The sequence below is a fragment of the Ovis aries genome, chromosome 22, assembly GCF_016772045.2.
Source record: "Ovis aries strain OAR_USU_Benz2616 breed Rambouillet chromosome 22, ARS-UI_Ramb_v3.0, whole genome shotgun sequence".
In the NCBI taxonomy this organism is placed as follows: Eukaryota; Metazoa; Chordata; class Mammalia; order Artiodactyla; family Bovidae; genus Ovis; species Ovis aries.
In genome coordinates, this window is record NC_056075.1 from 8,867,705 (window position 1) to 8,881,679 (window position 13,975).

Below are 13,975 nucleotides of genomic sequence, written 5' to 3' on the forward strand. Positions count from 1 at the left end.
TCCATCAAGCCAGTGATGCCATCCAACAATCTCCTCCTCTGTCTTCCCCTTCTCCTCCCTCCTTCAATCTTTCCCAGCATCAGAATCTTTTCAAATGAGTCGGTTCTTCCCATCAGGTGGCCAAGGTATTGGAGTTTCAGCTTCAGCATCACTCCTTCCAATGAATGTTCAGGATTGATTTCCTTTAGGATGGACTGGTTGGATCTCCTTGCAGTCCAAGGGACTCTCAAGAGTCTTCTCCAACACCACAGTTCAAAAGTATCAATTCTTCAGTGCTCAACTTTTTTCACAGTCCAACTCTCACATACATGACTACTGGTGAAACCATAGCTTTGACTAGATGGACTTTTGTTGGCAAAGGAATGTCTCTGCTTTTTAATTTGCTCTCTAGGTTGGTTATAACTTTCCTTCCAAGGAGTAAGCATCTTTTAATTTCATGGCTGTAGTCACCATCAGCAGTGATTTTGGAGCCCCCCAAAATAAAGTCTGTCACTGTTTCCAGTGTTTCCCCATCTATTTGCCATGAAGTGATGGGACCAGATGCCACTATCTTAGTTTTTTTTATGTTGAATTTTAAGTCAAATTTTTCACTCTCTTTTAGTATAGATTTTGAAAAAGCCACAGATAAAAGATAGATTCATTTCCTAATAGTTGATAATAACTAGTGGTTTTCCCAGGTGGTGCTAGTGGTAAAGTAACTGCTTGTCATGCAGGAGATGTAAGCAATGTGGGTTCAGTCCCTGGGTTGGGAAGATCTCCTGGAGGAAGAAATGGCAACTCACTCAAGTATTTCCTGCCTGGAGAATCCCATGGACAGAAGAGCCTGGATCACTACAGTCCATAGGTCAAAAAGGATTGGACACAACTGAAGTGAATTAGCACGCATGCACACAACAGTTACTAGTAAGAGAAACCTAGTATCTTCTAATACTTTTGTCTTATTCTGGTCTTAGGATTTATTTATTTATTTATTTATTATTATTATTTTTTAGGATTTCTTAAACTAGATACATTACTGGAAGGAAGAGTTCATGGGCAAATGTCACATTTTTCTTTATTCATTTAATTATACTTTAGCTTTTGCTTAGGTTAAGATTAATTTTCCTATTCTGCTAATATATAGCAAATGCCTTTAGTCTTTTATGGTAAAAAAGATGCCTTTGAAATTTTTAAGAATTGGGAAACTATTTCAGATAAGCCATCATGTGCACAAAGATTAATTTATTCATGTGAAATGTTCAATAATCAGAAAATACTGATTTAAATAAAACCATTTCCCAATTAAGTAATATTTTTGTTATGGACATTGATTTCTTCTAAGAAATAAAGTACCTATCTACATGAAGAAAAACTAAAATAATAGTAACAAATGTTGATTGGGTCCAGCTAAGTAAGCAGCATCTTTGGTTTTATAGATATTGTTAACTGTCTTTAATTCTATTTCAGTGTCTGTAATGAAACCTTGCAATTGGAATAATAGCCTTATTCCTGAGACTAATAAATATTTTTCAGCTCCTGTGTCCTAAATTCTCTGCCTGATAATAACCCTTTTTAAGGGAAAAGAGAACATAATAAGTGATAAATCTATACCAAAACATTGCTTTTATCTGAAAGTCCACACACCATCTACTTCTTGTAAACCTGGAAACTAGAGAAAATCAAAGACATTAAAACCTTTTAATATGATAATCAATGGCAATGTATTTAGGATCTTGTTATATTTTATAAAGATTTTCTTTCATATCACAGTGTCCAATTTTGTTTTCCTGATTTCTCACAACTGAGCTAAACACTTGTGGGATTTTTTTAAACATTTATTGTCTCATTTAGACCATGAGCCTTTTGAGAGCAAGGACTGACTTTATTCCCAGTGCTTATCACATAATCTGCACTAAATAAATACACATTTCCAACCTGCACTACTACCTAAAGTAAGGAATTTTCAAATTTTACTGTCTTCATCTTAGTTACTCAAAAACATTTTCAGACTTCTAGGGGTGCCCCTTCGGCTTATCCTGGCATTTCGTTAGTAGAATACGTCTCTTTGTCTATATCTTTCATGGCTGCCTGGATTTCGATCATGCCCGCGGATCTCTACCTTTCACATCAGTGAGTCGCAATGTGCAGGCTGTCCCCCAAAGCAATTTCCTACTGCCCTCATCAGTTTGCTTGGTTGACGGATGGCGGCCACTATCGTCCTTCTCAGATGGTAGGCTTCCCAGGTGACATAGTGGTAAAGAATCTGCCTACCAATGCAGGAGATGCAAGAGATGTGAAATCAATCCTGGGTCAGGAAGATCCGTTGGAGTAGGAAATGGCAACTCAAACCAGTATTCTTGCCTGAAAAATTCCACGGACAGAGGAGTCTGGCCAACTACTGTCCCTGGGGCAGCAAAGAGTCGTACATAACTGAGCACACCACCATATACAATACCACAGATGGCGATAATAATCTTCTAATTGTATTTGCTCATGATGCTCCCACCATTTAAGTAATTTTCTACCCACTGGGATTTTAAAAAGTGGTGGTAATGAGATAGTACAGTTCAGTTCAGTCTCTCAGTCATGTCCGACTCTTTGTGACCCCATGAATCCCAGCATGCCAGGCCTTCCTGTCCATCAGCAACTCCCGGAGTTCACCCAAACTCATGTGCATCGAGTCGGTGATGCCATCCAGCCATCTCATCCTCTGTTGTCCCCTTCTCCTCCTGCCCCCAATCCCTCCCAGCATCAGGGTCTTTTCCAATGAGTCAACTCTTCATATGAGGTGGCCAAAGTATTGGAGTTTCGGCCTTCAGGAGAGATAAGAAAGCCTTCCTCAGCAATCAGTGCAAGGAAATAGAGGAAAAGAACAGAATGGGAAAGACTAGAGATCTCTTCAAGAAAATTAGAGATACCAAGGGAACATTTCATGCAAAGATGGGCTTGATAAAGGACAGAAATGGTATGGACCTAACAGAAGCAGAAGATATTAAGAAGAGGTGGCAAGAATACACGGAAGAACTGTACAAAAAAGATCTTCATGACCCGGATAATCACGATGGTGTGATCACTGACCTAGAGCCAGACATCCTGGAATGTGGAGTCAAGTGGGCCTTAGAAAGCATCACTACGAACAAAGATACTGGAGGTGATGGAATTCCAGTTGAGCTATTTCAAATCCTAAAATATGATGCTGTGAAAGTGCTGCACTCAATATGCCAACAAATTTGGAAAACTCAGCAGTGGCCACAGGACTGGAAAAGGTCAGTTTTCATTCCAATTCCAAAGAAAGGCAATGCCAAAGAATGCTCAAACTACCACACAATTGCACTCATCTCACATGCTAGTAAAGTAATGCTCAAAATTCTCCAAGCCAGGCTTCAGCAATACGTGAACTGTGAACTTCCAGATGTTTAAGCTGGTTTTATAAAAGGCAGAGGAACCAGAGATCAAATTGCCAACATCCGCTAGATCATGGAAAAAGCAAGAGAGTTCCAGAAAAACATCTATTTCTGCTTTATTGACTATGCCAAAGCCTTTGACTGTGTGGATCACAAGAAACTGTGGAAAATTCTGAAAGAGATGGTATAGGACTTGGTGAAATGCTGGCTTAGAGTTCCTCCTCCAAACCTCTAGACTATAATCTTTTCTCTTTTCCTTCTTCTTCAGCTTCTTTTTCTATAATAGAGCCCCTAAAGTGCAGAAGGAAAGTTACTTTGAATGTGAAAATGATTGTCCTGCAGTTTTCTCAGGGTGGACATTCTTAGTGAACTCTTCCTGTGGGCATGTGTTTCGCTCTCAGTGTTAATAACTCCCTGAAGCTCTGCGCTCTTAATGCCAGTACCCACTGTTTAATGTATATCCCAGGAAGCAACAAAGACCTTAAGGCTTTCCATATCCCTTTTTCTCCAGTCTTCTCTTCCAGTGTTGTAAACCTCTTTGTCTTATGGGTCCAGTCCAGGACTAACAAAGTACCATATTCTATACATACAAATATAGTGCAGATAATCATAGACATTATCCCATTTTTCACATTAGCTTAGCAAATAATGATATGTATATAGGAATTCTATAGGTATGCTGCTACTGCTGCTGCTGCTAAATCGCTTCAGTTGTGTCCGACTCTGTGCGACCCCATAGACGGCAGCCCACCAGGCTCCCCCGTCCCTGAGATTCTCCAGGCAAGAACACTGGAGTGGGTTGCCATTTCCTTCTCCAATGCATGAAAGTGAAAATTGAAAGTGAAGTCGCTCAGTCGTGTCCGACTCTTCGCGACCCCGTGGACTGCAGCCTTCCAGGCTCCTCTGCCCTCAGGATTTTCCCGGCAAGAGTACTGGAGTGGGGTGCCCTTGCCTTCTCCATTTATAGGTATGACTCTTAGTTTTAGATTGTCTGTCTGATTCATCCTTTATTTATACATTTATTCTAACTCTAATGGTATTCCTCCCAGGTACTTTGAGATAAAGAGCAATAGATCCCAAGTCTTCCTTTCTGTTCCATGATTAAAATGATTCTCTTTAGAGCTAGATTTCTTATCCCAGCTTGAGTGGCTCCCTTGTCCTGGATGGAGCTGTTGTCTGTCTTGGACATCTGTCATCCTGAAAGCAAGGAAATTCACTCATGCCTGTCCTCAGCTTCTGTCATGCTTCTCGTGCTTTTAACCCCTACTGTATCTCTAAAACAATTCATATTTCTTTTCATCATTAAACTTCTTTTTCCAGAGTTATCCTCCATAGCCTATAATCTTTCTTAAATGCAAAATATAATCTCCCTTCATCGCATTTCATTACCCAATTTATAATGGCAAAATATTTTACTTTTCATGTTACCGTTCTTTTATTCTTTCAAGAGGAGGCACTGTCAAGTGATCATAAGTATCTAGAATTGCTCATAGTGTTCCTTGTAAGGGCGCATGATAAATAGATTAAGATATTGCTTGACAGTTGAATTTTACATGCTTCATGACAATGCTGGTCCAATCTTAAACATATTGGTCTAATTTAAAAAACAAAACCCAAGCCAAATCTAATTAATAATACCTTCTAGATTATTTGGAAAACATAGTTAATTTCACCAGCCAGAAAGACACCTTTTTCCTTTCAATTTTTATACACATAAATTTAAACCAATCTATTAAAATGTGATCTGTAATACACATAGAGAATTGAAATAATCAAGTATTTCTATAAAATATATGTATAAAAATGGTAATCAGGAACTATTTCCAATATTTGGTTGTTTATTGTGGTGTATCTTTTCCTCATCTTTAAATAGTTGTTTGGTTTTCTAGACTGGCCAGCAAATATTTATTTAATCTATAAAGTTACTGAAATGCTCTCCATCTTTAACAATGGTGAAATATTGTATCACAATTTTAGTGATTAAACAAAAGTAAAATATAATAAAAACAAAATTAAAATATTTATCTTAAATATTGAGAATTGACACAAAGTATATTTGATTTTCAATTGAATGAATATCAAGAGATAGTTGAAAAATTTTATATATATATGGTGATTTTACAAAATGTTTTTGAATGATGGCACTAGTTATTAGGTTTATTTCATTACAAAATTCCTTTTGGTCAATGGAGGCATACTATTAACACTAGTTAACACTAGCTAAGTATCGGTTGATATACTGGATATGGAAGTGTTAGGTGAGGTCTTAAATACTGAAATATATATAATACTCAAGTTATGAATACTCAGCTGGAAAAGTCCCATGCTGGTGAATGGTTCTTTTACACTTCAGCTTCCTTCTTCACTGAATTGCCGCTCTGGGGAGCAACCTTGCTATGCAAGCTGATAGCACCACCTGCTGTCTAGTACCCAGGGCCCATGCACAGGGATTTTCTTATCTTCTCTCAGGGTCATTACAGCCCTTTTAGTGCTGGAGTCCTTCTTATCTTTCATGACTGAGAATTAGTTTATTTGACTGAAAACAATTATCCACACAATCCTCTTAAACACTTTTTTTAAACCTCCCTATGGAGGGATTCTCTGGTGGCTCAGATGGTAAAGCCCACAATGCAGGAGACCCGGGTTCAATCCCCTGGTCAGGAAGATCCCCTGGAGAAGGAAATGGCAACCCACTCCAGTATTCTTGCCTAGAAAATCCCACGGATGGAGGAGCCTCGTGGGCTACAGTCCATGGTGTCGCAAAGGGTCGAACATGACTGAGCAACTTCATGGAGGTTTCCCTAGTTAGTTACTTCAGTTAGGTCTCATTTTTCCACTTACTTTCTTTCTTTAATTACCATGTTTTTGCTTTGCTTATTCTAGTCTCCTTTCCTGGAGATCTCCTTTCCTCAGATCATGAACTCCTTATTGCCAAATTCAGATTTAAACTGAAGTAGGGAAAACCACTAAACCATTCGGGTATGACCTAAATCAAATCACTTAGGATTATACAGTGGAAGTAATAAACAGGATTAGATATGATAGACAGAGTGCCTGAAAACTATGGACAGAGGTTTGTGACATTGTACAGGAGGCAGTGATCAAGACCATCCCCAAGAAAAAGAAATGCAAAAAGGCAAAATGGTTGTCTGAGGAGGCCTTACAAATAGCTATGAAAAGAAGAGAAGTGAAAAGCAAAGGAGAAAAGGAAAGATATACCCATTTGAATGTAGAGTTCCAAAGAATAGCAAGGAGAGACAAGAAAGCCTTCCTTAGTGATCAATGCAAAGAAATAGAGGAAAACAACAGAATGGGAAAGACTAGAGATCTCTTCAAGAAAATTAGAGATACCAAGGGAACATTTCATGCAAAGATGGGTACAATCAAGGGCAGAAATGGTGTGGACCTAACAGAAGCAGAATACCAAGAAGAGGTGGCAAGAATACACAGAAGAACTATACAAAAGGATCTTCATGACCCAGATAACCACGATGGTGTGATCACTCAGCTAGAACCAGACATCCTGGAATGTGGAGTCAAGTGGGCCTTAGAAAGCATCACTACGAACAAAGTAAGTGGAGGTGATGAAATTCCAGTTGAGCTATTTCAAATCTTGAAAGATGATGCTGTGAAAGTGCTGCACTCAATATGCCAGCAAATTTGGAAAACTCAGCAGTGGCCACAAAACTGGAAAAGGTCAGTTTTCATTCCAATGCCAAAGAAAGGCAATGCAAAATAATGCTCAACCTACCGCACAATTGTACTCATCTCACACGCTAGCAAAGTAATGCTCAAAATTCTCCAAGCCAGGCTTCAACAGTATGTGAACCATGAACTTCCAGATGTTCAAGCTAGATTTAGAAAAGGCAGAGGAACCAGAGATCAAATTGGATCATTGAAAAAGCAAGAGAGTCCCAGAAAAACATCTATTTCTGCTTTATTGACTATGCCAAAGCCTTTGACTGTGTGGATCACAACAAACTGTGGAAAATTCTGAAAGAGATGGGAATACCAGACCACCTGACCTGCCTCCTGAGAAATCTGTATTCAGGTCAAGACACAACAGTTAGAACTGGACATGGAACAACAGACTGGTTCCAAACCGGGAAAGGAGTACATCAAGGCTGTATATTTTCACCCTGCTTAACTTATATGCAGAGTACATCATGAGAAATGCTGGACTGGATGGGATACCAGCTGGAATCAAGATTGCCTGGAGAAATATCAATAACCTCAGATATGCAGATGACACCACCCTTATGGCAGAAAGTGAAGAAGAACTAAAGAGCCTCTTTATGAAGGTGAAAGAGAGTGCAAAAGTTGGCTTAAAACTCAACATTCAGAAAACCAAGATCATGGCCTCTGGTCCCATCACTTCATGGGAAATAAGTGGGTAAACAATGGAAACAGTGACAGACTATTTTTGAGGGGGCTCCAAAATCACTGCAGATGGTGACTGCAGCCATGAAATTAAAAGACACTTGCTCTTTGGAAGAAAAGTTATGACCAGCCTAGAAAGAAAGAAAGAAAGTGAAGTCTCTCAGTCGTGTCTGACTCTTTGCAGCCCCATGGACTGTAGCCTACCATGCTCCTCTGTCCATGGGATTTTCCAGGCAATGGTACTGGAGTGGGTTGCCATTTCCTTTTCCAATGACCAACTTAGACAGCATATTAAAAAGCACAGACATTACTTTGCCAACAAAGTCCTAGTCAAGGCTATGGTTTTCCAGTAGTTATGTATGGATGTGAGAGTTGGACTATAAAGAAAGCTGAGTGCTGAAGGATTGATACTTTTGAACTGTGGTGTTGGAGAAGACTCTTGAGAATCCCTTGGACTGCAAGGAGATCCAACCAGTCAATCATAAGGAAATCAGTCCTGGATATTCATTAAAAGGACTGAGGCTGAAGCTGAAACTCTAATACTTTGGCCACCTGATGCGAAGAACTGACTCTCTGGAAAAAACCCTGATGCTAGGAAAGATTGAAGGCGGAGGAGAAGAGGACAGCAGAGGATGAGATGGTTAGATGGCAACACCAACTCAATGGACATGAATTTGAGCATAAGCTCCGGGAGTTGTTGATGGACAGGGAGGCCTGATGTGCTGCAGTCTGTGGGGTCTCAGAGTCAGACACGACTGAGAGACTGAACTGAACTGAACTGAGTCTCCTTTCCTGTTTTCTAAGAGGTGGTCATGTATCTAGTATTTGCATCTAGTGTTTGACAATACAGGAAAAGGCTGGCTTGAAAGACTGTGAAATTGGGAGGCTGTTGCTAAGCACCACTGATGTACTGAGCAGTGTAGATGGCAGGAACAGAGCTATTAAGCACCAACTGAAATCCCAATGTGAGTCAAAGGGTCTTGTTGGCAACTTTTAAAGAGATCCTCAGCACTGGCAACCAGAGGGCAGATTAAGCTGAAAACCAGAAATATACCTTAATTCACAGTGGCAGAACGTCAGAGAAGGTGGATTCTTGGCCTGGGCAAGGGCCCACAGTCAAAACAAGGGCCCTGGTAAGAAAGGCGTGAGACTGTGAAACTTGGGATGCAGATACCTGTTTGTACGGTCAGTCCACTCAAGGTGGTTGTTTTGTTCTCTGTACATCCACTGCTTCACCTACATCCTACTCACATGACTGACCTTCCTACGGACTTGTCCCAGGGCCCAGCTAGTGAGTGTTCTTATCCAAGGCATGGTGAGGGGCATGCCCCTCTGCTAGGACCTTGATTACTCAGTTGCCCCTGAACACCCTCTGGCCCTACAGAGATGGCCCTCTGTCTTGTTGGAAGACAGGAAACATTTCTCTTTGCTTGAAAACCTATATAGAAGCTTCAGATTAGTCAAGTATCTTACAAAATAACACTGGCCCTGCTCAGAATTCGTCTTATTTCTCTCTTACCAGGTAATTCTAGACTCAAATTTTAGTATGACCCACCTGGGGAAGTGCAGGGTCTATTAAGGGAAGAGAGAAATATATGGCAAAGGATCTGCTGGATCTGGTTGACATTTACCAGCAGGAATCCAGGGAATAAGCCTGGAAGCAGATCCCAAGGGTGCTGGATCAAGAGGATGGAATATGAAGCTGGAAAAGGAGAGCTTACCAATATTGTGGTAGTATTGTCCAGGGACACAGGATTTAACACACTGGGCAGAGCCCTGGAATGACTCTCGGAAGCTTGGCTATCCTATTTCTGTTACATTAGTCACATTTTAATCTCACCTGCCTCGTCTATAAAGTAGAGGACTTGACATTGTAATTCAACTGTACTTCAATAAAAAATAAATGTAAAAAAGGCAGAAACCTCCCACAACACTGAAATTCAACTATACTTCAACTAAAAAGAAAATTTCTTTAAAAAAAAAAAAAAGGAAAATAGAGGACTTGAACAGTGCTTACTAATCAATTGTTTCAGCAAATATTTACTAGCTCTTCAACATACACTAAGTAGTGGGTCTTTAATGTTCCTCAAGATAGACATAGCTCTTCACCTCCTGGAGCTTAGTGGGAGAGACAGATAGTAATCAAGTAAACAAAACAATTAAGTAATTCAGATTGCAACAAGCTCTCTGAAGGAAATAAGATACTGTAATAGTGACTAGTGGAAGGGAGGGCCCAATTTAGCTAAGGTGATAAGGAAGGGCCTCTCTTAGGAGGTGTTATTAAGCTTACAACCAAAAGATAAGAAATCAGCCATGTAAACACTTTGAGGTTAAGGTTTCCAGGTCAAAGGGGAATGGAAACAGAAAGGCCTTAAGGTAAGAAAGGGATTGGTACTGTGCTGTGCTCAGTTGCTTCAGTTGTGCTTGACTGTTTGCAACCCTATGGACTGTATGTAGCCCACCAGGCTCTTCTGTTCATGTTCTGGATTGTCTTCCAGAAACTGATAAAAGGTTAGAGGTACACTATGTTCCCTTACTGTTGTTTTGCTGCTTAGGTTTTGGAACTCTACTTACATCAGAAGAAAAGTGAAAAAATGTCTAGGCAAAACTACCTTTGATATATACTACAAATAAAATAGAGTTTCCTAGGTGGTGCTAGTGGTAAAGAATCCACCTGCCAAAGCAGGAGACATAAGAGATGTGGGTTTGATCCCTAAGTTAGGAAGGTCCCCCAGAGGAGGACATGGTAACCCACCCCAATATTCCTGCCTAGAGAATCCTGTGGACAGAGGATCCTAGGGGGCAACAGTCCATAGAGTCCCAAAGAGTTGGACACGACTGAACCAACTTAGCATGCAGGCATGCATAGATACAATAATTTAAATAATTAAAAGTTTCTAATATGAACTTGCATTGTTATTTTTGGATATAAACAATAACATTAAATTTCATTTATTTATCCTGCTAAATACCATGTACTTTATAAATACTCCTTAACTTTAATTTTCCCAGCAATCCTTCAAGATGGCTAATATTATCCCATTTATAAATGAGGAGACCAAAGCCTAAAGAAGTTAAAATAACTTGACTGAGGTCACTTAGTACAAGCAAGAAGATTTTTTTCCTACTGTGCTGTGCTCAGTTGCTTCAGTTGTGTTTGACTCTTTGCAACCTTACGGACTGTAGCCCACCAGGCTCTTCTGTTCATGGAATTCTCCAGGCAAAAATACTGGAGTCGGTTGCCATGCCCTCCTCCAGGGGGTCTTCCTGACCCAGGGATTGAACCCTGTCTCCTGTGCCTCCTGCATTGTAGGCAAATTCTTTACCATTAAGCCACCAAGAAGTCCTTTTTCCTACTATCTTTTTTCTTGCACCAAAAGCCTACTCCAGCAGACCTGATTGTGTATTTCCAAATACAAAATCCAAAGAACTTTATTTTAATGTAAAGATTTGGCCCTGAAATATAGCATATTACTTTATGACAGAGGGAAAAAAGAGCTTTTCTTTGATGGATACAATGAACACCAAGTTAACTTTCTTAGTTTGCATCTAACAATTCTCTTCTTAAGATAACAGGATACTATTTCAACAAATTAGCCCAGGTTCAATATGGATGGCAGGGCTAAAATAATTCAACAAGGTTTAAAAGCTAAATTCAGTAAATAAAGGAGCAAGAACTATATAATGACAACAATAACAAAGATAAGTAACCAATAGCCTGTTAAATATTTAAATTTTTAATGATTATGTCTGAAGAAACTCCTCAGTGTTTTATAATCTGAAGGGTGGTTGCTAGCAACTGAGGAAGCTCTGGAGTGCACTAGAGAAGAATTTACAAATTAAACTTATATTTTAAGGGCCAATCCAAAGGCTGTAAATGCAGTAGCTAAAATTCAGACATGTATAGACATGTAAAAAGCGAACTTTGTACTGTTGCTGAGCTTCAGTTTCTTAATTATAGAACAAAAAGTCAATGTTATCCTTTCAAAATTCATAGGAAAATTACAAAGGACTAAATGAAGGAACATTTTCTTGGCCCAGAAATATACTTGTTGAGTTAGCACAGGATCAGATTCAAAGGCTATGACTGGCATGTACTGAGGCAAGGATAATAAGCAGGTACATTCGGTCGAGCAATTCAAGGTAGTAAAAGAGATGGTGGCAGTTTCAGCTCAATAGGGCTTCCCCAGTGGCTCAGATGGTAAAGAATCTCAGTGCAGGAGACCTGGGTTTTATCCCTGGGTTGGGAAGACCCCTTGGAGAAAGGGATGGCTACCCACTCCAGTATTCTTGCCTGGAGAATTCCACAGACAGAGGAACCTAGCAGGCTACAGTCCCTAGGGTTGCAAAGACTCAGACACGACTGAGTGACTAACACTTTTCTTTCAGCATAATGATGAAGAGAAGACACGCTGAGAGGAGGTCTGTCTAGTCTTTCTAGTCAAAACGGGAAATATAATGACATTGAAACTACTCCATTATAAATGTCCAGTGACTCTCATTCCACCTGTAATGGAACCTGATGGCACTGAGTGACTAGCAAGGTTAGCAGGATAAAGAAATGGGACCCAGGGTGAAAGGAGCAGAGGTGGGCAGTGGTCCTCAACCTAGACTGTGCATTGCCTTGGTGGAAATTTAAGGGGGGAAAAAAAGATGCCCATGACCTTACCCCAGAACAAAGGAATCAGACCCTCTAGTTGTGGGGCCTAGGTATCAATAAATTTGAAAAACACCTTAGGGGATTCTAGTGTCTAGTATGGATTGAGAATCACTGGGTTAAAGAAACTCAGGAGCTGTAAAGCAGAGTGGAGGGAGAAGGGGAAGTGTACAAAGCGAATGGATCTTGACAGACTGAAGGAATCATGCCCCTTAAAGTGCTGAGGGCAGGTTGAAGAGGATGAAGGAGCCACACCCCAACCCCTTAATCCCCTCTGAACCTTGTATGGTTTGGAAGATACAATTCAAACATATACCAGTTAAAGGACCAAGGCTTCTTCCTGACTTTTCATGTACGTCACTGGCTGAAATAAAGATTGAAAGACTCTTCCTCTTCACTTTTAAGTGCTTAGTACTGAGGTTTCATTCTTTTCCAAGGTTGTTCTTAAAATGGAAATAGGAAAGTTTCAAATGGATTCACTTTCTCTGCCATCCATCATGCATTGCTTGTCACCTGTAAATTATTTCAGTTTGAGCTGGTGCCTGAAGACTGACCAAATTTCAGTTGCTAAGTGTCTGTGGTAACCAAGTCCTTCATAGCCTTACACTGGATTGTTTACACTGCAAAGTCTACATATGAGCTACTTGACCTGTGCATGGTCGGTAAGAAAAAATTACAGAAACTCTATCATTTCAAGTAATACCTACAAAAAGAAATTCTGAGGAAACATAAAGGTTCCTCTTTAGACTTTGAGTTGATGCAAGTTCAGAATAAAGAGTAAGCTAGGAGTTTAAGGATCCCAAGACAGCTTTTTTCCCCCCAATATAAAAGGTCTCTACTGGTCCTTGTATTTCCCACATAATTCATGTATTGCACCTCAGTACAAGTGCAAATATTACTTCAGATAAATAGCAGCATTAGTTCAATTTATCACATTAGCCAGTCAGCTGGCAGAATCCTGGGAGAGCAGGAAGAATTACCAAGTTCTAATAAATGAAGAGAAAGATGTTAGGTTTGGGACACTACCTTGGACTAGTAAGACTCTAAATTGGGAGACTCCAGACTTAAGCAATTTCTCTGAACTCAGTGGGTATATGTGGGTGCCAGACATATATTAGCTTCTTTAAGTCTGGGTTTGGTGACATGGGGGCTTAGTATGAGAATCTCCATTTTGAACCTGTCTTTAATATACTTCTTAATCTGAAGAGTGCTTAAACATAATGAGGACTGCTCAACTAAGAAACATAGGGTTAAGATGAAGTCTCTTGAGTTCTGTTCCCTGAATTTCATAGTAAATCTGAGCTTTTTCCAGGAAATATGCTAGATATTCACTTTGGATCAGTCCTGTGATCTTATATTACATTGGAGACTTTACTAATAGAAAGATGATTATACTTTCTTTCCTCTTTGACAGACAAGGGAATATATTGGTTATACCACTCAAAACATTCTAATACTTAAATAACCTCCTTATGTTATGGATGGAATGTATTAGTTTAAATAATATTAAGGACCAATTGTTGGGGTTCTTTAATGGACCGGAACCTGGTGGTCC